The sequence below is a fragment of the Pristiophorus japonicus genome, chromosome 2, assembly GCF_044704955.1.
Source record: "Pristiophorus japonicus isolate sPriJap1 chromosome 2, sPriJap1.hap1, whole genome shotgun sequence".
Lineage (NCBI taxonomy): Eukaryota > Metazoa > Chordata > Chondrichthyes > Pristiophoridae > Pristiophorus > Pristiophorus japonicus.
The window spans coordinates 132,203,763-132,224,890 of record NC_091978.1 but is presented as its reverse complement, the minus strand read 5'-3'; the positions used below and the strand labels follow the sequence as shown (position 1 = coordinate 132,224,890).

The window sequence follows — 21,128 nt, the reverse complement described above, 5'->3', positions numbered from 1 at the left end:
ACCCTCAGAGGCTGCAGGGTGACTTAGACAGGTTAAGTGAGTGGGCAAATAAATAGTAGATGCAGTATAATGTGGATAAATGTGAGGTTATCCACTTTGGGGGTGTAAGGGGGGGCGGTTTGGGATGTGTTGTGGTCTCTATGAGGAGGTCAGGTTCCCTTCTGACCAACTTGAACAGTTTCAAATCGCTCCCCCTCCCTTGGGTTCTATACTCTGGATTTATTTGGGTGGTGTGACAAAAGTGCAGAGGACACTGGCTGGATGCAAAGAACTTTGGTTTTATTACAGTCAAAGTAATACAGGCTTATTACTCTAGTAAGAAAATACATGGCCAAACTTACAATCACTCTAATAAAGAACAAGACAAGGAAAGGTACAAGGTCAATCTTATAATCACTCTAATAAAGTACAATACACTACACATTCAAAGGGAGATGCAGTAAAGTTATACCTCCCACCTCCCAATACCTAATTCTAGCTAGGTTAGACTCCAGGGCAGGGACTTATGCTCACCAATTCTTTTGATAGTTAATGGTAGATGATGATGTTCTTCCTTCCTTCAAGACTTCAAGACTTCGAGGCTGGAGTAGTTAGTTTTAAAACTGTCACGTTGGTTTCTCTCCTTGTCTTGATGAGGTAGTAGCGACCACCTCTCTCCACCACTAACCTCTGTTGAAAACAGTGGCCAGCTATACGATTTCAGTGTTCTAATCTTGCCACGAAATCTCTTCATAATCCTTTATATAATTTTGGCGGGCTTGGTTTATCTTTGTAATATTTTGTTGGGCTCATTAAAGTTGATATGTCTTGGGTGGGTTGATCTTCGAAAAACTGTTTCCTGATGGAAATATTAGTTTGGTAATTGCAATGTCCTTTTGTGCTTAGTCTTTCGCATACAGGCTGGATTGGGCCTCTTTGTGATGTATATGCTAAAAATGGTTTGTCCAGACCCATGTTGATGGGGAGCTATCTCTGGGTGATACTGTGATGGTAATGTCTCTTGTGGCGGAAGATTTCCAAATACTCATTCTTCCAGATAGGTGACCTCAGTCCTCACACCGAGACAATTCCAATAATCAAGTGGGTTTCTTTTGTTCCCTAGGTCTGCCTACAGGCTTAAATTTGTCTTGTAAAAGTTCATAATTCTATTAAAGTTCGTAGTTTCTTCCATAAGCACTTTAGAGTTCCAAACTTTTCGGTAGACAGTTCCAAATTAAATTTCCTTTTGAATGAGCCCAAACACAGCGGGGGTTCTGGTGAATTTTGCTCTCTGCAGGGGCAAAAACGCGAAGACAGAATATTATCTGAATGGTGGCAGATTAGGAAAAGGGGAGGTGCAACGAGACCTGGGTGTCATGGTTCATCAGTCATTGAAAGTTGGCAGAAAAGGTACAGCAGGCGGTAAAGAAGGCAAATGGTATGTTGGCCTTCATAGCGAGGGGATTTGAGTATAGGAGCAGGGAGGTCTTACTGCAGTTGTACAGGGCCTTGGTGAGGCCTCACCTGGAATATTGTGTTCAATTTTGGTCTCCTAATCTGAGGAAGGACGTTCTTGCTATTGAGGGAGTGCAGTGAAGGTTCACCAGAGTGATTCCCGGGATGGCCGGACTGACATATGAGGAGAGACTGGATCAACTGGGCCTTTATACATTGGAGTTTAGAAGGATGAGAGGGGATCTCATAGAAACATGCAAGATTCTGAAGGGACGGGACAGGTTAGATGTGAGTAGATTGTTCCCGATGTTAGGAAAGTCCAGAACCAGGGGACACAGTCTTAGGATAAGGGGTAAGCCATTTAGGACTGAGATGAGGAGAAACTTCTTCACTCAGAGAGTTGTTGACCTGTGGAATTCCCTACCGCAGAGAGTTGTTGATGCCAGTTCATTAGATATATTCAATAGGGAGTTAGATATGGCCTTTACGGCTAAAGGGATCAAGGAGTATGGAGAGAAAGCAGGAAAAGGGTACTGAGGGAAAGATCAGCCATGATCTTATTGAATGGTGGTGCAGGCTTGAAGGGCCGAATGGCCTACTCCTGCACCTATTTTCTATGTTTCTATGAAGATTCACCAGAATGCTACCATGAATGAAAGGTTATAGTTATGAAGATATGCACAAAAATATTTTTATTTCCCCAGAACTTTGAATTTTCAGAGGAATCTAATAGAGGCTTTCAAAATCATGAAAAGTTTTCATAGAGTATATAGAGGATTAGTAGAGATGGAATGCATTGCCACAAATAACTACTGAGGCAGAGATTATAACATACTTTAAAAGGGAATTGTATTTGAAAAATGTTTGAAAAGCAAGAGATATGGGAAAGGGAAGGAAAATTGTATTCAATTAGACAGCTCCAGCTGGAGTACTGGAATAGATATAATGTACCAAATGACCTCCTTTAGTGCTTAAGTTTTGAACATTAAAAAATTCAGTTAGTGAGAAAAAAAAGCACGCAAAAGGGTTTGGATTTTTTAAATGAATTAATTAATTCACTTGGCTAGCCTTCTGGTTTCTTAAATTAATAAATGAGTGAATCCAAGTCACATTTAATTTTTGTTCATATTAAAGATTTGGTAATAAATTATGTTTAAATGTTGTGATTTTAAAGAAAGCAAATTTGCATAGGTTTAACAAAAACAAAACAATGCTGCTGGCATTGAAGATGTGCATTAATGCTTGATGAACCAGTTTGCGGAATGTCATAGCTCACAGGCAGAGATAATGAAAGCCAATTGTCTCATCCCAGACCTATTAAGCCATCTATTTATTTTGAGAATAGCAGGAGATAGATTATTGATGCCCACACCCCAAGGGGAGAGGAGAGGTTGATGGTTTTATTGACAGGCCTACTGGCGAATCACTGAATGGGGCGGAAGTCTTTTCACTTCCTGTAAATACATGGAGAGATAAAAGCACAGGGGCACTCAGTCAGCGAGCTAGGTCAGGAGGAAGGAGGAAAACTTGCCCAATTCAAGCCGAGAGCCAGTCAGAAAGGCTGACCAGAAAAATGCAGGCAAGCATCCTAATAGGAATAGTGTGGCATAATCCTCCATAGTACCTACCTCTTCAATCAAGCTTTGTCAGGCCATCCAATTCTTCTCTTGTTGTATGACATCTGTTTCTGCATCTGTGGAGCCTCTTTGAATGTTTGATGTGTTAAAAGTGTTATATAACTGTAAATATGTGTATTTTTTGCCAAGTCTCACTGTTTAGACTTGTACACAAAGAATGGCCACTTGATTTCCAGCTCTGTGGAACTGTACGCAGCAAGACCCATCACCTTCAGGAGAGAGAACAAAAAGTATTTTGTTGAAAATAGTTATCAAATGACCATAATGCTGCCTAGCACTAGAGCTGCCTAGCAAGACAAATATATTTAAGTAGCGTCTAAATAGGTTTGAATTGATTATGGTCCACAAATTGCGACCTCTCTGGGCGCGTACGATGTGTGCATGCAGGTGCGACAGATGAGGGTACGGGGCCCAGAAGAGCCAAGGGCCCAGGGGCAGCACGGGCCAGGCACACTGTGATATGTGTGCGCACCAAGTCCGTGCAGCAGAGCAGGTCTCCAGTCGTCTTGGTCAATCCTTGCCACTGGATAAAGGCCTAGCTCTGTCAAGCCCGTGTGGTGGCTGGTGTGCAATGGTCACCACACGTTAAAAAAATCCATGCATAGGAATCTTCCACCCCTCAATTCGTGTTCAGGACTGGAATATCGGGTCCTCCATTGAAACATCTGTGAACTCATGTGGAAGCAAGTCATCCTCGTTCGAGGGACCACCGATGATGATGATGCACCTGAAGTGGCCCTGCAAATGCTGGTTCTTGGTGCGCGATGCGCATGCACTGAGAACCGGCTTTTCTGATCTGTCAAATTGCACGCATCCCTGAGAGAAGGGACATTTGAGGGTGGAGATTTGGGCTTTTGCCCAGCAAATGTCCTTCAAACTCTTATGCCTGGTAAAAGCAGACATATAGCCTACTTTTAGCAGCAAAAGAGCTTTAAAACATGGACAAATTAAATGTTACTACTTACTTTTATATTAAAAACCCTGTCTATGAAGGCAAGTTTATTTTTAACACTATTAAAACATTTTTTAATTTTCAAAAAAATACATTTTTCTCAAACATTTAATTTAATGCAATTTTTATTAATTTAAAAAATGTGAAGTGTTTTTTAATTTATGTTTGTGTTTTATTTGATTTTAGAGGTATTCTCATAGCAACGGGAGCTCCAAGCTCCCATTACTATGAATGAGAATACTACAGTGTGATTGGTGGTCCAGGCCCACGTGATCCTAGGAGATGCATATGATCCTGGAAGACATGTTCCTGTATGCTGGACTGCGAAATTAGGCCTTGGAGCGCAATCCTACATTCCTCCGGGACCACCAGGTAATTGCATTTAAAAAATTGTTTGCCGGCAGGAAGCCTCCGACTGCAAGTTTCCCCCCTATATTTTTAGTGTGTAAACTTAAATGCTAAGAGTGAGGTTATCCCCTTTGGATCTGAGAAAGACAAATCAGAATATTTTCTTAATGGTGAGAAACTAAGCTGTGGAAGAGCAATGGGATTTAGGTGTCCATGTATGCAAATCACTAAAAGCTAGTGTACAGATACAAAAATAATGCCCTTTATCTCAAGGGGTTACAATACAAAGTGAGGAAGTGATGCCTCAATTGATGCTTGTACAGAGTCTTGGTCAGACCTCATCTGAAGTATTGCATTTGATTTTGGGCTCCACATCTCAAGAAGATTATATTGGTCTTGGAGGAGGTACAGTGCTGATACCAGGATTTAAAGGGTTAAATTAAGAGGACAGGTTGTGTACACTTGGTGTGTATTCCTTTGAGCTTCGAAGGTTGTTGGGTGTTCTAATCAAGGTCTTTAAGATGATTAGGGAATTTGTTAGAGTAGATACGGAGACATTACTTCCTCTGGTGGAGGAATCCAGAACAAGAGAGCATAATCTTAAAATTAGAGCTAGGCCACTTAGGCGTGAAATCAGGAAGTACCTTTTCACACAAAGGATAAAATCTGAAACTTGCTCCTCCCAAAGGCTGTGGATGCCAGGCCAATTAAAATTTTCAAGACTAAGATAGATAGATTTTTGTTGGGTTAGAGTAGCAAGGGATATGGAAGAAAGACAAGTAAAGGGAGTTGAGGTACAGATCAGCCATGATCTAACTGAATGGTGGAACAAATTTGAGGGGCTGAATGGCCTACTCCTGTTCCTCTGTTCCTGCTCTTCTGCCATAATTTCAGTGGTAGATTGGTGGAACTCCTGGGGAAACAAAATAAATGCCTGAAAATGGTAATTGATGCCATTTCTCTTGGATTCCACCAATGTTACGATGTGATATCATGACATCACCTTTCAGTTCCAAATCTCCTAAACACAAATGCAAAAAAAAGCATGCAGACATGTGAGCTCTTTGCTTCCGAGACTTGGCAGGGATATCATTGAGGCATTGTGCTATTCAGAGTAGTTTTGTGAATTTTAAATCCAATTTTTCTAAAAGGTATGTATCCAATCCCTGCTGGGTAAATGAGGAAGAAAACTAATGGAGATTAGTTGATTAAAACTGTGACTGGGCCTTGGGAATCTGATGCATCTCCATGGTAAACTGCTATGGAAAGTGTAAATATCTAATCTATATTATTGGAAATGACAGTGTTTGTTTCTTGTTTCTTCAAAATTTAGTATCACACAGTTGCTTTATTACTTTTTTCTGATGTACAGATGAGGTCTTGGATGAGCAGAAATTGAATATTGGAAGACCAAAGCCATTGTTTTCATTCCCTGCCACAAACTCCATTCTGTAGCCACTGACTCCATCCCTCTTCCCAACTTCTGTCTGAGGTTGAAACAGATTGTTCGCAACCTTGGTGTCATCTTTAACTCTGAAATGAACTTTCGACCACATATCCGCAGCATAACTAAGAACGCCTATTTCCACCATTGCAACATTGCCCGTCTCCATCCTTGCCTCAGCTCATCTGCTGCTGAATTCCTCATCCGTGCCTTTGTTACCTCTAGACTTGACCATTCCAATATACTCCTGGCTGGTCTCCCACATTCTACCCTATGTAAACTAGAGGTGATCTAAAACTCAGCTGCCCGTGTCCTAACTCGCAACAAGTCCCACTCACCCATCACTCCTGTGCTAATTACATTGGCTTCCGGTTAAGCAACACCTCGATTTCAATATTCTCATCCTTATTTTCAAATCCCTCTATGGCCTTGCCCCTCCCTATCTCTGTAGTCTCCTCCAGCCCCACAATCCCCCGAGTTGTCTCTGCTCCTCTAATTCTGCCCTCCTGAGTACCCCTGATTATAATCACTCAACCATTGGTGTATGCGTCTTCTGTCACCTAGGCCCCAAGCTCTGGAATTCCCTGCCTAAATCTCTCCGCCTCTCTACCTCTCTTTTCTCCTTTAAATATACACTCCTTAAAACATACCTCTTTGACGAGGCTTTTGGTCACCTGCACTAATTTCTACTTATGCGGCTCGGTGTCAAATTTGTATCGCATAATACTCCTTTGAAGTGTCTTGGGACGTTTCACTACACTAAAGGTGCTATATAAATACAAGTTGTTGTTGTTGAGATAAAACCTTTCCTTTTTTCAAAAATGTTCTTCCTAGTGTCATTTGTTGTAAAATTAATCAAAGTATTCATTGGCAGCCAGTTTCAGTAATGTGCACTTTATGTAATTGTGGTCTAAACTCAAGTCTTTGCCCAGGGCTCGTGTCAATCACAGAGCTGTAATGGAGAGTAAAAATCAGTCAGCAACACAAACAAATCATGCATTACTGAGATTGACCTTGGCTCTGAATGTTTAAATATCTTCTTAATGGATGACAACTGGGAGATTTTTTTATTATTAATTTTAACAGTTTTTTTCAGGTTATGTAAAAAAATAGGTAATTATGGGGACTACATTTCAACACAATCCCAGAAATGACTACCTTGTTTAAATTCCATAATTTTATCTTAGAAATGATGTTACCAACAATTATTGACTAGTTTATATCTGCAAGGCTCAGGGTTCCATTCACAAACCTCAGCAACAGACTGAAGACTAACATAAATCAGTTGTTAACTTCAAACACTTGTCTCTCTGTTTTACTAACACAAGCTTTAAAAGAAATCAATTTTCTCTCCTTTTCTGAAGGCATTGACTTCTGCTGTGGTATAATTCCACAGACACCAGCAGCAGTACCCCCCACCCACCCCCCAACCTTATCCAAATGGATGCTATTCATGTGTGGGCTTAGACAATGAAGCCTAAATCTTTCACAGGATCCAATCCCCGCCAGATATGTGTTGGGGTGGGATTTGTTATTGCCTGAAATGATGAATGCCGATCTCTTTGTAATTTCTGGGCTTAGGCTATTTAAATAATGTGAGCAAGCTCTAGGCATTGGAGCTGCCTCTGATTGAGAGATTACCCTTTTGGGACAGGAAATATTCTGCCACAGGATTCAAATACCTGTAGCAGTTTAAAGGGCAGTTATATTCATAAGTTTTTTTTCCCCCAGTTACAACAAATATCTGCTGCATAGAATGTCTGAAAGGTCTGCTGCAGGGCACAGAGCCCCAGATTTTTGTGCTGTTGAAATGGAACTGCACCTGCAGGAGATTAGAGTTGGAAGGGTGGCCCTGTTTGGATTGGAGACAGAGGAACCAAATGATGGCAACTCCGGGTAGTGGAATGAGGTGGCCAGAGCTGTAATTCCCAGTTCCATGATCTAAACCACTACATTTCAATGCTCGAAGTAAGTTAACAACCGTATGAAGTCAGGCAGGGTGGAACGAACCAGCATCGGAATGATCTCTACTAAGCATGTTTGCCACTTACACTGACTTCCCATCACACTCTGTTAAAGTACTTGCAATGTTTCCCATCTATTCGAGGAGGCAGCATAATGCTCTTGACACCCTTTGCCTTTATACCCATCAATGTGTTCTTTCACTCAAAGTTGCATGCAACTCCCCTACAATGACCCTTAGTGGGATCAATTGCTTTCCTCCATGGATCTGTCATTAGCCAATTATGGTAATTCTCACTTTTGTATTCTTTTTAAGAAGTCAGATTGGCAACAGGTGGGAAAGCTCCAAAATCCACTTACAACATATGAGGAGGGAGCCATGCACATCTGGAAAGAAAGGCCATTGCAGATGTTGCAAATGGAGAAGTAGGACAGTTTGTGTCAGATGAGGGTTCATCAGAACATTCTGTTTCTCCTTCTATTGGACCCTTCATTAATTATTACTGAACCATAGCATAAAACCCTCATGTCATGTCTTTGTCTGAAAATGACATAGAAACATAGAAAATAGGAGCAGTAGTAGGATATTCGGCTCTTCGAGTTTGCACCGCCATTCAATATATCCTCTATCTCAACACCATATTCCCAGTTTTTCCCTTGATGCCTTTTGTTTCGAGAAATCTATCTCCCTCATAAATATATTCAGTGACTTGGCCTCCACAGCCTTCTGTGGTAGAGAATTCCACAGGTTTACCACCCTCTGAGTGAAACAATTTCTCCTTATCTCGGTCCTAAATTTCCTACTCCGTATCCTGAGATTGTGACCCCCTTGTTCTAGACTTTCCCAGGGAAACATCCTCCCCGCATCCAGACTATCCAACCCAGTCAGAATTTTATACATTTCAATGAGATCACCTCTCATCCTTCTAACCTCTAGTGAATACAGGCCTAGTGGACCCAATATCTCCTCATACGACAGTCCTGCCATCCCAGGAATCAGTCTGGTGAACCTTCGCTGCACTTCCTCTATGGCAAGTATATCCTTTCTTGGGTAAGGAGACCAAAACTGCACACAATACTCCAGGTGCGAAGTCAATAAGGCCCTGTATAACTGTAGTAAGACATCCTTGCTCCTGTACTCAAATCCTCTTGCAATGAAGGCCAACATACCATTTGCCTTCCTAACTGCTTGCTGCACCTGCATGTTTGCCTTCAATCACTGGTGTACAAGGACACCCAGGTCCCTCTGTACATCGACACTTCTCAAGCCATCACCATTTAAATAATACTTTGTCCTTATATTTTTCCTATCAAAGTGGATAACTTCACATTTACCACGTTATACTGCATCTGCCATGTGTTTGCTCACTCACTCAACCTATCTAAATCGTCTTGTGGCGTCTTTGCATCCTCCTCACAACTCACAATCCCACCTAGTTTTGTGTCGTCAGCAAACTTGGAAATATTACATTTGGTTCCCTCATCCAAATCATTTATTTATATATATATATATTGTTAATAGCTGGGGCTCAAGTACACCCCGCCACCCTGAAAAAGACCAGTTTATTCCTACATGAAATGTGATCTCTGCTTCTCAGTAAAACATCCTAACTACTCTTCCTCGTTTTCTCTTCCTAGTTGTCCTCACTATCCAGCAATGCCAGCATTTTAAAGCATGAACTTGTCATTCACTCTATCTCTCTCAAATATTAGACCAGAGACATAAAGTCCAGGGGAATTAGTTACTGAGGAAGAGGTTAGTGCATTGGGTGAGACAGAGAACATGAATGAGCAATGTAGCTAAAAGTGACACGTCAAGAGGAAAATGTTGCTGGTCAGGAGACATCACTTCTCAGCTGGTGACACTAAGGTATGAAGTTCATGGGGCTTGCATTTAAAAGAATAATGCCCTCCAAGCGTCAAGCATTGGTGCAGGTATTAGGAAACAAGTGGGACAATATACTGTAGATGACTGTAAAGGTGGAGGCATTTGCAGCATAGTGAAGTATCACTTAATAGCACTACGGAATGTGTGGCAGCTCCAGGAACAACTACGTGCAAACCCCAATGGAGTATAAGAGTAAGGAAGTTGTGCTACAATTGTACAGGGCTTTGGTGAGACCACACCTGGAGTACTGTGCACAGTTATGGTCTCCTTTATCTAAGACAGGACATATTTGCCTTGGAGGTGGTGCAACAAAGGTTCACTAGATTGATTCCTGGGATGAGAGAGCTGTCTTATGATGAGAGATTGTGTAGAATGGGACTATACTCTCTGGAGTTTAGAAGAATGATAGGTGATCTCATTGAAACATACAAGATTCTGAAAGGGATTGACAGGGTAGATGCTGAGAGGTTGTTTCTCTAGTATTGTTGTTATTATTATTATTATTATTATTATTATTTAAATGGAAAAAGATTGCAAAGTGCTGCAGTACAGCAGGACCTGGGGGTACTTGTGCATGAAACACAAAAGGTTAGTATGCAGGTATAGCAAGTGATCAGGAAGGCCAATGGAATCTTGGCCTTTATTGCAAAGGGGATGAAGTATAAAAGTAGGGAAGTCTTACTACAGCTATACAGGGTATTGGTGAGGCCACATCTAGAATACTGCGTGCAGTTTTGGTTTCCATATTTACGAAAGGGTATACTTGCTTTGGAGGCAGTTCAGTGAAGGTTCACTAGGGTGATTCTGGAGATGAGGGGGTTGACTTATGGGGAAAGGTTGAGGAGGTTGGACCTCTACTCATTGGAATTCAGAAGAATGAGAGGTGATCTTATCGAAATGTATAAGATTATGAGGGGGCTTGACAAGGTGGATGCAGAGAGGATGTTTCCAGAGTTAGGGGAGACTAGAACTAGGGGGCATATCTTAGAATAAGGGGCCGCCCATTTAAAACTGAGATGAGGAGTAATTTCTTCTCTGAGGGTTGTAAATCTGTGGAATTTGCTGTCCCAGAGAGCTGTGGACGCCAGGACATTGAATAAATTTAAGACAGAGATAGACAGTTTCTTAACCGATAAGGGATTAAGGGGTTATGGAGAGCGAGCAGGGAAGTGGACCTGAGTCCATGATTGGATCAGCCATGATCGTATTAAATGGTGGAGCAGGCTCGAGGGGCCGTATGGCCTACTCCTGCTCCTGTTCTTATGTTTCCCCTGGCTGGATTGTCTAGAACTAGGGGGCACAGTCTCAGGATAAGGAGTAGGCCAATTAAGATAGAGATGAGGAGAAATTTATTCACTCAGAGTTTTGAATCTTTGCAATTCTCTGCCCCAGAGGGCTGTGCATGCTGAGTCTCTGAGTATATTCAAGGTTGTGATAGATAGAATTTTGGAGTCTAGGGGAATCAAGGGATATGGAGATCAGGAGGGAAAGTGGAGTTGAGGTCAATGATCAGCCATGATTTTATTGAATGGTGGTGCAGGCTTGAGGGGCCAAATGGCCTACTTCTGCTCCTATTTCTTGTGTTCTTATTGTTATATATGTATACTTGTATTTACTCTGTACCAGAGGGCTCATCCCCTGGAGTCCCAAGGGATCCCATAATCCCTTGGGAAGCACAGGTATTTAAGGAGGCTTCACAGGTTGGAGAGACACTCTGGCGACCTGCAATAAAAGACTATGGTCACACTTTACTTTGAGCTCAGTGTTCAGTCTGACTCTTTCTCCATACACAACAACTGGGGACGAGATACAGATAGCAAACCCAAAGATGCAGAGAACAGTGGGCATCCTGGAGAAATTCTCAGAGGGAGATGATTGGGAAACTTTTGTGGAGCTACTCGACCAATACTTTGTGGCCAACGAGCTAGATGGGGAAGAGAGCCCTGCCAAACGAAGGGCGATCCTCCTCACCATCTGTGGGGCACCAACGTATGGCCTCATGAAGAATCTGCTCACTCCTATGAAACCCATGGAGAAATCATACGACGATTTGTGCACACTGGTCCGAGAGCATTTGAACCCGAAGGAAGGCGTTCTGATGGCGAGGTACTGGTTCCAAACCTACAAAAGGTCTGAAGGCCAGGATGTGCCGAGTTATGTCGCCGAGCTAAGACGCCTTTCAGGACATCCGAATTTGGAGCACATGCTCAGAGACTTTTTCGTACTAGGCATTGCCCATGAAACCATACTTCGCAAAGCTTTGACTGTAGAGACCCCAACCTTGAGTAAGGCCTTAGCGATAGCCCAGGCATTCATTGCCACCAGTGACAATACGAAGCAAAACTCTCAACACACAAATGCTGCTACAAGTACTGTGAACAAAGTGATGTTGTTTTCGAATCGTAACGTACAGGGCAGGTCACACATGCCTGCAGCTACACATCCACAGATGTCTGAGTCCACCATCAAGGGTGATGAATGCAAGACCATTAACACCTTGTTGGTGCTGCGGGGGGGGGGGGGGGGGGGTGATCATCGTTTCCATTCATGCCGATTCAAAGAGTACACTTGCAAGGGCTGTAGAACATTGGGACACCTCCAATGTGTGCGCAGGTGAGCTTCCAAGCCTGTTAACCCGCAAGCCACCATGTTGCAGAGGAGGACAGATCCACAGAGGATCACAACGAACCAGAGCCTCAGATCGAGGAGGCAGAGGTACATGGGGTGGACACATTCACCATGAATTGTCCCCCGATAATGCTGAATGTTGAACTAAATGGACTCCCGGTATCAATGGAGCTGGACACGGGCGCGAGCCAGTCCATCATGGGCAAAAAGATTTTTGAAAGATTGTGGTGCAACAAGGCCTCAAGGCCAGTCTTAACTCCAGTTCGCACGAAACGAAGAACTTGCACAAAAGAACTGATTCCTGTAATCGGCAGTGCTACCGTAAAGGTCTCCTACGATGGAGCAGTGCACAAGCTACCACTCTGGGTGGTACTGGGCGATGGTCCCACACTGCTCGGCAGGAGCTGGCTGGGAAAGATACATTGTAACTGGGACAACGTTCGAGCGCTATCGCCCGCAGACAACACTTCGTGTGCCCAGGTCTTAAACAAATTTCCTTCGCTGTTCGAACCAGGCATTGGGAAATTCCAAGGAGCAAAAGTGCAGATCCACCTAATTCTGGGGGCACGACCCATCCATCACAAGGTGAGAGCAGTACCGTACATGATGAGAGGAAGGGTAGAGATCGAGCTAGACCGGCTGCAAAGAGAGAGCATAATTTCCCCGATCGAGTTCAACGAGTGGGCCAGTCATATCATCCTAGTCCTCAAGGGAGACGGCACCGTCAAAATCTGTGGCGATTACAAAGTAACTATCAATCGTTTCTCCCTGCAGGACCAATACCCACTACCAAAGGCCGACGACCTCTTTGCAATGCTGCCGAGAGGAAAGACGTTCACGAAGCTGGATCTGACTTCAGCCTATGTGATGCAGGAACTGGAGGAATCATCGAAGGCCCTCACCTGCATCAACATGCACAAAGATCTTTTTGTTTATAACAGATGCCAGTTTGGAATCCGATCGGCGGCAGCGATATTCCAGAGAAAATGGAAAGCTTACAGAAGTTGGTACCACACACGTGATCTTCCAGGATGACATCTTGGTCACAGGTCGTCGGCCTTTGGTATCTGCAGAACCTGGAGGAAGTTCTTAGTCGACTCAACCGCGTGGGGCTCAGGTTAAAATGCTCGAAGTGCATTTTCCTGGCACCTGAAGTGGAGTTCCTGGGAAGGAGGATTGTGGCAGACGGCATCAGGCCCACCAACGTGAAGACGGAGGCAATCGAGAATGCACCAAGGCCACAGAACGTGACAGAGCTGCGGTCATTTCTGGGACTCCTGAACCACTTTGGTAACTTCTTACCAGCACACTGTTAGAACCACTGCATGTCTTACTACAAAAAGGGGACGAATGGGTTTGGGGCAAAAGCCAAGAAAATGCCTTTGTAAAAGCGAGGAAATTGTTATGCTCAAACAAATTGCTTGTGTTGTATGATCCATGTAAGTGTTTGGTATTAGCATTTGATGTGTCGTCATATGGCATCGGATATGTATTGCAACAAGCTAATGATTTCGGGAAACTGCAACCGGTTGCTTATGCATTCAGGAGTCTGTCTAAGGCTGAGAGAGCCGACAGCATGATTGAGAAAGAAGCGTTAGCGTGTATCTATGAGGTAAAGAAAATGCATCAATATCTGTTTAGGCTAAAATTCAAATTGGAAACTGACCATAAGCCACTTAATTCCTTTACTCTTGGAGAACAGGTATCTAATACCAATGCATTGGCCCGCATCCAGAGATGGGCGCTCACATTGTCCGCATACAACTACGCCATCCACCACAGGCCAGGCACAGAAAACTGCGCCGATGCTCTCAGTAGCTTGTCATTCCCCACTACAGGGGTGGAAATGGCGCAGCCTGCATATCTAGCCATGATCATGGAAGCATTTGAGAGTGAGCAATCACCCATCACTGCCCGGCTGATCAAGACCTGGACAAGTCAGGACCCCTTATTATCTCTAGTCAAAAGCTGTGTACTTCAGGGGAGCTGGTCCAGTGTCCCAGTGGACATGCAGGAAGAGATAAAGCTGTTCCAGCGGCGCAAAGATGAAATGTCTATACAGGCAGACTGCCGTCTGTGGGACAATGGAGTAGTGGTCCCCAAGAAGGGCAGAGACACCTTCACCAATTACCTCCACAGTATCTACCCAGGCATCGTAATGATGAAAGCGTTAGCCAGATCCCACATGTGGCGGCCCGGTATCGATGCGGACTTAGAGTCCTGCATTCACAGATGTAATACATGCTCGCAGTTAAGCAATGTACCCAGGGAGGCGCCGCAAAGTTTATGGTCTTGGCCCTCCAAACCATGGTCTAGGGTACACATCGAATATGCAGGCCCATTTCTGGGTAAAATGTTCCTTGTGGTTGTAGACGCGTACTCCAAGTGGATTGAATGTGAGATAATGTCGGCTAGCATGTCTGCTGCCACTACTGAAAGCCTGCGGGCCATGTTTGCCACACATGGCTTACCTTATGTTCTGGTGAACGACAACGGGCCGTGTTTTACCAGTGCTGAGTTCAAAGAATTCATGACCTGTAACGGCATCAAACATGTCACATCTGCCCCGTTTAAACCAGCATCCAATGGTCAGGCAGAGAGAGCAGTGCAAACCATCAAGCAAGGCTTGAAGAGGGTAACTGAAGGCTCACTGCAAACTCATCTATCCCGAGTCCTGCTTAGTTAGCGCATGAGACCCCACTCACTCACTGGGATCCCACCTGCTGAACTGCTCATGAAAAGAGCACTTAAGACAAGGCTCTCGTTAATTCACCCTGATCTACATGAACAGGTCGAGAGAAGGCGGCTTCAACAAAGTGCATACCATGACAGCACAAATATGTCACGTGAGATTGAAATCAATGATCCTGTATTTATATTAAATTATGGACAAGGTCCCAAATGGCTTCCCAGCACTGTCGTGGCCAAAGAGAGGAGCAGGGTGTTTCGGGTCAAACTTTCAAATGGACTCATTCATCAGAAACACTTGGACTATCCTGAGCAACCTACCTTGGACCCTACCTGTTATTGATCCCCCAACATACACACCAGTGGCAACCGGCACCACGGTTGACCACGAGGCAGAACCCATCATCCACAGCAGCCCAGCAGGGCCCAACACACCAGGCAGCCCAGCAAGGCCAGCTGCACAGCAGCCCATCGAGGGCCCAACAAATGATTCAACAACACCAGCTTTCACACTGAGATGATCAACCGGGGCAAGAAAGGCCCCAGATCGCCTCACATTGTAAATAGTTACACTATTGTCTTTGGGCGAGGAGTGTTGTTATATATGTATACTTGTATTTACTCTGTACAGCCACCAGCGTTCATCCTCTGGAGTCCCAAGGGATCCCATAATCCCTTGGGAGCACAGGTATTTAAGGAGGCTTCACAGGTTGGAGAGGCACTCTGGAAACCTGCAATAAAAGACTAAGGTCATACTTTACTTTGAGCTCACAGTGTTCAATCTGACTCTTTCTCCATACACAACACTTATGACAGAAGCCCTAAGGCCAATCTTTGTTTCCTTCATGGATGCTCAGACTACAGCTATTGAGGTCTCGGGTAGCATATTGGAGAAGGCTGTTGCTACTGGTTTGGACAGACTTGGTGACCAGTTGCAGAAAAGTATCGTAGAGGGGCTCACTGATTTCACTGAAGCCATTACATCACTTTTCTGCAGACCAATAGCCAAATAGTGTCAGTGCCCAGTACTAATAGCATGGCAAAAAGGCACAGAAAGGATGGTGCTTTCTCTCATAATAGCAGTACATGGGTATCTTCCAACTCACCCCTTGTCTGCACATTTGGCGGCAAAGAGGCAGAGGCAGATTGGTCATTAACAACGACAACCTACATCTCTATACTGTATTAATGTAGAAAAAATGTCCCAAGGTGCTTCACAGAAGCACAAGCCTGTAGCTAGTCTATCTCAGCACTTAACTTCCATGAGATGCAGGGTACCTCAGCTCCAAGAGGCTCTTCCAAATGTACAGTAGCTAGCCACACTCAAGTCTCACCTCGGAGAAGCTCAAGATTAAGTTTAAGAATGCATATATTAGACACTGACGCCAAGAGGAAACAAAGCACATACAGAAACTATTGGTTTTAAATAAAATGATGGCAGCTTTAAGTTGTTTTTTCCAATGCTGTGTGAGTTGATGCATACAGAGTGTGTAGATTATAGCATATGTGTGATAGGAAGGGAGCGTAGAGAGGAGTATCCATGCTGGTTGTGGCACCTATGCAAAGGTCCCTTTATGATATGAATGTGTCTTGCAGCCAGAAACAGAATGTCCTCCACTACTTATTAGGCTGCTGTCCCTCTTTATGATTAAACTTATTTCCACCTGCAGGGTAATGGCTAGCAACACCGGACATCTGTTTTATACTAGTGTAATTTATACTCTGCAGAAATGAGGTGGGAAAGATGGCAAATAGAGCATATAATGTTACCAAATCAGTCCTGCCTCATTTACATTTACCCACCCAAAAATGTGTGGGCTCTTCCAACTTCTGCAGAAATAACATTGGAAAATTGAGGTGGGGGGTGGTGGAGGAGAGGCGGGGGAGGGACCTCTGTCTGCCTAACTATTAGCCCAAAATTGACTGAAACAAGGCAGGAAATCAAGACTTGAGTATTGGCATCTGTTCAACCATGGAAGGCATTACCAATTCTATCCTCACCCCATGTCTAGACATGCAACTTTCTCAACAGTTATCAGTAGATAGTGATCAGTAGTGAGAATCCCAATTCATCTCCCCCTTCATTTCTCAGTGATGCTAAGACCAATTGCGGTGCTCTTCCTGTCATCCAGCCAACCTGGATCAACCAACTTGCATCTACGCACTGAACTATTGGGGAAGCAAAAATAATATTTAAATTGCATTTTTGGTTGAAATTAAGTTGTCATTAGATCCTGTAGTATTTTCCAGGGGGAAATTTTTAATTTCTTTTTTGGTGACATAGGTCATAGTCCTGACGGATAAATAAAACGATGAGTCTAACACATTCTATGTTGCAAATTTCCTCATATTTATGCTCGTCGAACAAGCTATTGTTTTTTTTATTTTAAAGCGAAGCCATTATTAGCCCAGTTGTTTAAAACTGCCATAAGATTAATGAAGACCAGAACAATAATTTATTTTCTGGAAGTTGAAAAGAAAAAGACTCTGAAGGAATGTTTTTGTTAATTAAAGAAAGTGGTGAAACTTGATAAAGGGAAGGAAAAATGATAACTACTGTAGCAACATCAACACTTTCCTTAGAAAACCGAATAATAACTCATTGCGGTAGAGAATTACCTGTGTTTTCGTGCAGTATTAATTCTGTGAAACCCATCAGTGTTTTATAATAGATTTATGGTATCATAAAACAGACACGTTTCGTTATACCACATGGGGCAAACCCACTTATATTAATACACAGCAGTTACAATTCCGTAATCCGTGCATACTATTCGGCTATTACTTCTTTCTGGTGCTGTAACAATTTAGAAACACAGTGAAATGTTAAACGGGATTCTCTGCTTGCCTGCGCGAGTGGTATTTCTTTGCAGTACGTTTGTAGTCTTTGTCTTCATTCCCCGAAGCCACACGATGGCGTTGTCTAAATAAACAGAGGAAGTAATGAAAGTCGCCAACTGACTGTCTATATACTGAACCAGCATGTACTTCTCTAACGTTTTGGACAGTAGCCTGGGGAATGCCAACGGTTTTACCTCGCGGTTTCCAGGAAATCGTTATTAAATATACGACTGTCACAGAGCCAGTTCAACATACTTACCTTTCAAAACAAACTTTTAATACATTGTCATTCGTATATAACCCTTAAACAAAAACAATAAGTAACAACATTTTAAAAGCCTTTCTAGTGAATAGTATGTTACAATTTCAGTTACTTAGTTTCAGTTGTATTCCAATTTCAGTTGCCAATAACATCGATTAAATACAAATATGCGAATAAAGAAAATATGAGCGGAATTTTTATTTACTGGACTAAAACCTAATGTTTTCACACACACGTATACTAAGAACGATGTGCGTTGGACATTGTTGAAAGGCTTCTCTATAACTGCTTTTCATGACATTAAAGAATCAGTTCCGGAATCATAGTTCAAGACGAATATTTTATTACAAACAATCGTTTCACCAATTCGGCATAACATATGGAACGTGTTTATTTGAAATTGTCAATACCCACCACAGGATGTACTTATACCTTCTAGACTCGTTTGGCGTGGAGCCAAGTAATGAGAAGGTCACGTTGAGGACTAGAGGCTGTGGAGACTGATGCGTTTCCCTTTCACCTCTAAGAAAGCACGTCTGCATGGGTTCTTTGGCGACTTTTATATAATTGAGAACTCTAGCTAAAGGTTCCATAGACCACCAAACGGCTTACACCTACTACCTCCGGCGTGGGTTGGAACAGTCTAATGGAAATAAAACCTGATTCACGATGCAAAGTAATTGAGACAGAAGACTGGAAACGTTGTATCTTGTCTGTTTTCAGACAGTGCGTGACCGACCAGATTTTTTAAAAAAGTTTCAAGGCTTCTTTTTCAAAGGATTCTTTCCCTGCACAGAAAACCGTGATAGTTTGCAGAATAACTGAAAGACAAACCAGATGTAAGTGTACTGTGTCGAAGAGTTGTTTAGGAAATCGATAAAATTAAGTTGCTACTCACAATCGTTGTTTTTCTAACCACATGAAACAGACTAACGCAGGTCAAACGGCATAGCAACACTGTTTAGAACACTTGTCTAGATGTGTGAATAGTCCTGTTTATGTTTATTTAAATAAAACCAAAAGTGCAAAACGACCCCAACATTCACCGGTTGCACAGTTGTATCAGCACATCGCACGACGACACCGCTGTCCCGCTTTGTGTCATTGAAACTGTGATCGCGATGGCAGACACCTGCAGCTACATTCATGCTCCTGCTCCGATTCTCCGCCCACTTTAACGCTTATGTCTATTTAGAGGTACAGGATCCTATGTATTAACTGGAACCAATCCAATTAAAAAACGTATGAGTTATTACTGAGCATTTCTTAGAAACGCTTAGAAAGCAATAGTCCAAACCAGTAGCTTTGCTTTTTTATGTTTATTTAGCGTCATCTGATTTAAATCTTCACTTATGGTGATGCTGAGAACAGACTTTTTATGGTTTACAATTTATTTTTTTACAATATTATCTCAAATATGATTATCTTATGGGACCTACAGGCTATAATTGCTTAATGTCATTTTAACCTTCAATTGTAAACCAGAAGTGCACCACAGTTCGACTGAACTTTCTGCCAAGTTCTGTGAGACTTTTCATTTACTCCGTGTTCTTTGATATAGCAGTCGGTTAGAACGGGTAGTGCAGACCTGTCTTACACTCACCATGTTGCACATTATTTATCTATCCAGCTTTTTGTTGGTAATACACAATGTCTTGGAACTCAACAATAGTTGCGCCTGCTGCTTACCCGTTAACCTATTCTATGCGACCATGCCGATATAAAACGTGGGTTCGGCCAGCGATGACGTCTGGGGAAATAATGGGCAAATCCCTTCATGTCAGGTTTTAATTTTAAAGCAGCGAAGATCTAAGCACCACATAACATTTAGCATGTTGCTTCCTTCTAATTTTTGAGCTGCTTTCTTTTAGATTGAGCTTAAATGGCTAGCTATATAGTTTTGCCCCACCACTAATAAATGTAGAGGTTAATTTCTACAGTACAACTGACAATTTGCTTGACTACATTATTTTCACTAGCGCATGAATGTGTTTCCCCGATAAATGCTATGATGGCTTGAGGCTATTTAAAAGTTTATGCTGGTGCTGCCACTGGAATGTAAAGTTAAATCGACTTCCAATCCATTCTAATTTAAGTCATGTTTAGGAAGAGCTTTTAGGACGAATAACTGCGCTGCTTCTGCTATTGTGACTGCGTTAAGCTTTTCATGGGAGTTTTAAACTGTAATAAATTGCCCCGTGTACTTAATATTGAAGATAATGTAATCTTAAGTGGAAACGCTTGCAACAAAAAAACTGTACCGGCTGTAATCTCATCAAGACGAATAACAATCTAAGAATAAATGCCCCCCCCCCCCCCACCCCGCCGTGATAGCATTAAAATAAGATGACATGTGTGTTTCCGAGCTATAATTTGTTTCCCTGTTGAATACGGACTGAAGAAAATTAATGTCCTTAATCAGCAACGCAAAGTGTTACTATTAAGCAGAAACAGTATGCGAGCTAGGTAGTCGCTCACTTTAAAGTGATAATGGTGTAGTTTTTTGAAGTTTAGTCTATGCTGGGTTCTCCTATGCCAGTTTCACCCTGACTGGACCCCTTCGTCGCCCCCTCCCCTTCACGTGACCCATAAGACATGCGCACAACCCGGTCTGTGGAAAAAAAGCACATCTGCATTTTTCACTGACGTAAGTACGCTCTGTAGCACACATCGGATTGCCAGATTGCAAGTCTAAACTTGGCTGAAGGCCGGTAGTCAGATCGGGGTTGTTTCAGATACTTTGTTGTATTGCCTGCCTTACTTTTCCAACGTCCTGTATAGCTTTGTACGAGCTCAACTGCCCGGGAGAGAGGAGTCAGTGGGTAAAAAATCTATGTTGCTTGGTGGTGGCTGATGGCATCCCAGTTTCTGCCAAGTCAGTAACTTCAGTAAGCTCCCACTCCCCCCCCCCCCCCCCTTCACCTCCCCCACCCCCCTCCAAACTGCAGGATTTTGTTCTGGATGAAAATAACTCTTGTGGTTTCGAGAGAGTAGAATTGGTTGGTACGGATCGCCAGTGTGCACGGTCTATTGTTTGAAAGCTG

The 21,128-nt window shown here is 42.9% G+C and overlaps 1 long non-coding RNA gene across 1 annotated transcript; it reads right to left on the bottom strand.

Annotated features, from left to right (window-relative positions):
- Positions 1-271: 271 nt before the first annotated feature.
- Positions 272-19,183, bottom strand: LOC139240879 (uncharacterized). The gene is made up of 4 exons (XR_011588754.1): positions 18,983-19,183; positions 17,830-17,904; positions 3,063-3,280; positions 272-1,270 (listed from the first exon to the last, which is right to left on the bottom strand). It is a non-coding gene; the product is annotated as an uncharacterized lncRNA (long non-coding RNA).
- Between the last annotated feature and the right edge of the window lie 1,945 nt (positions 19,184-21,128).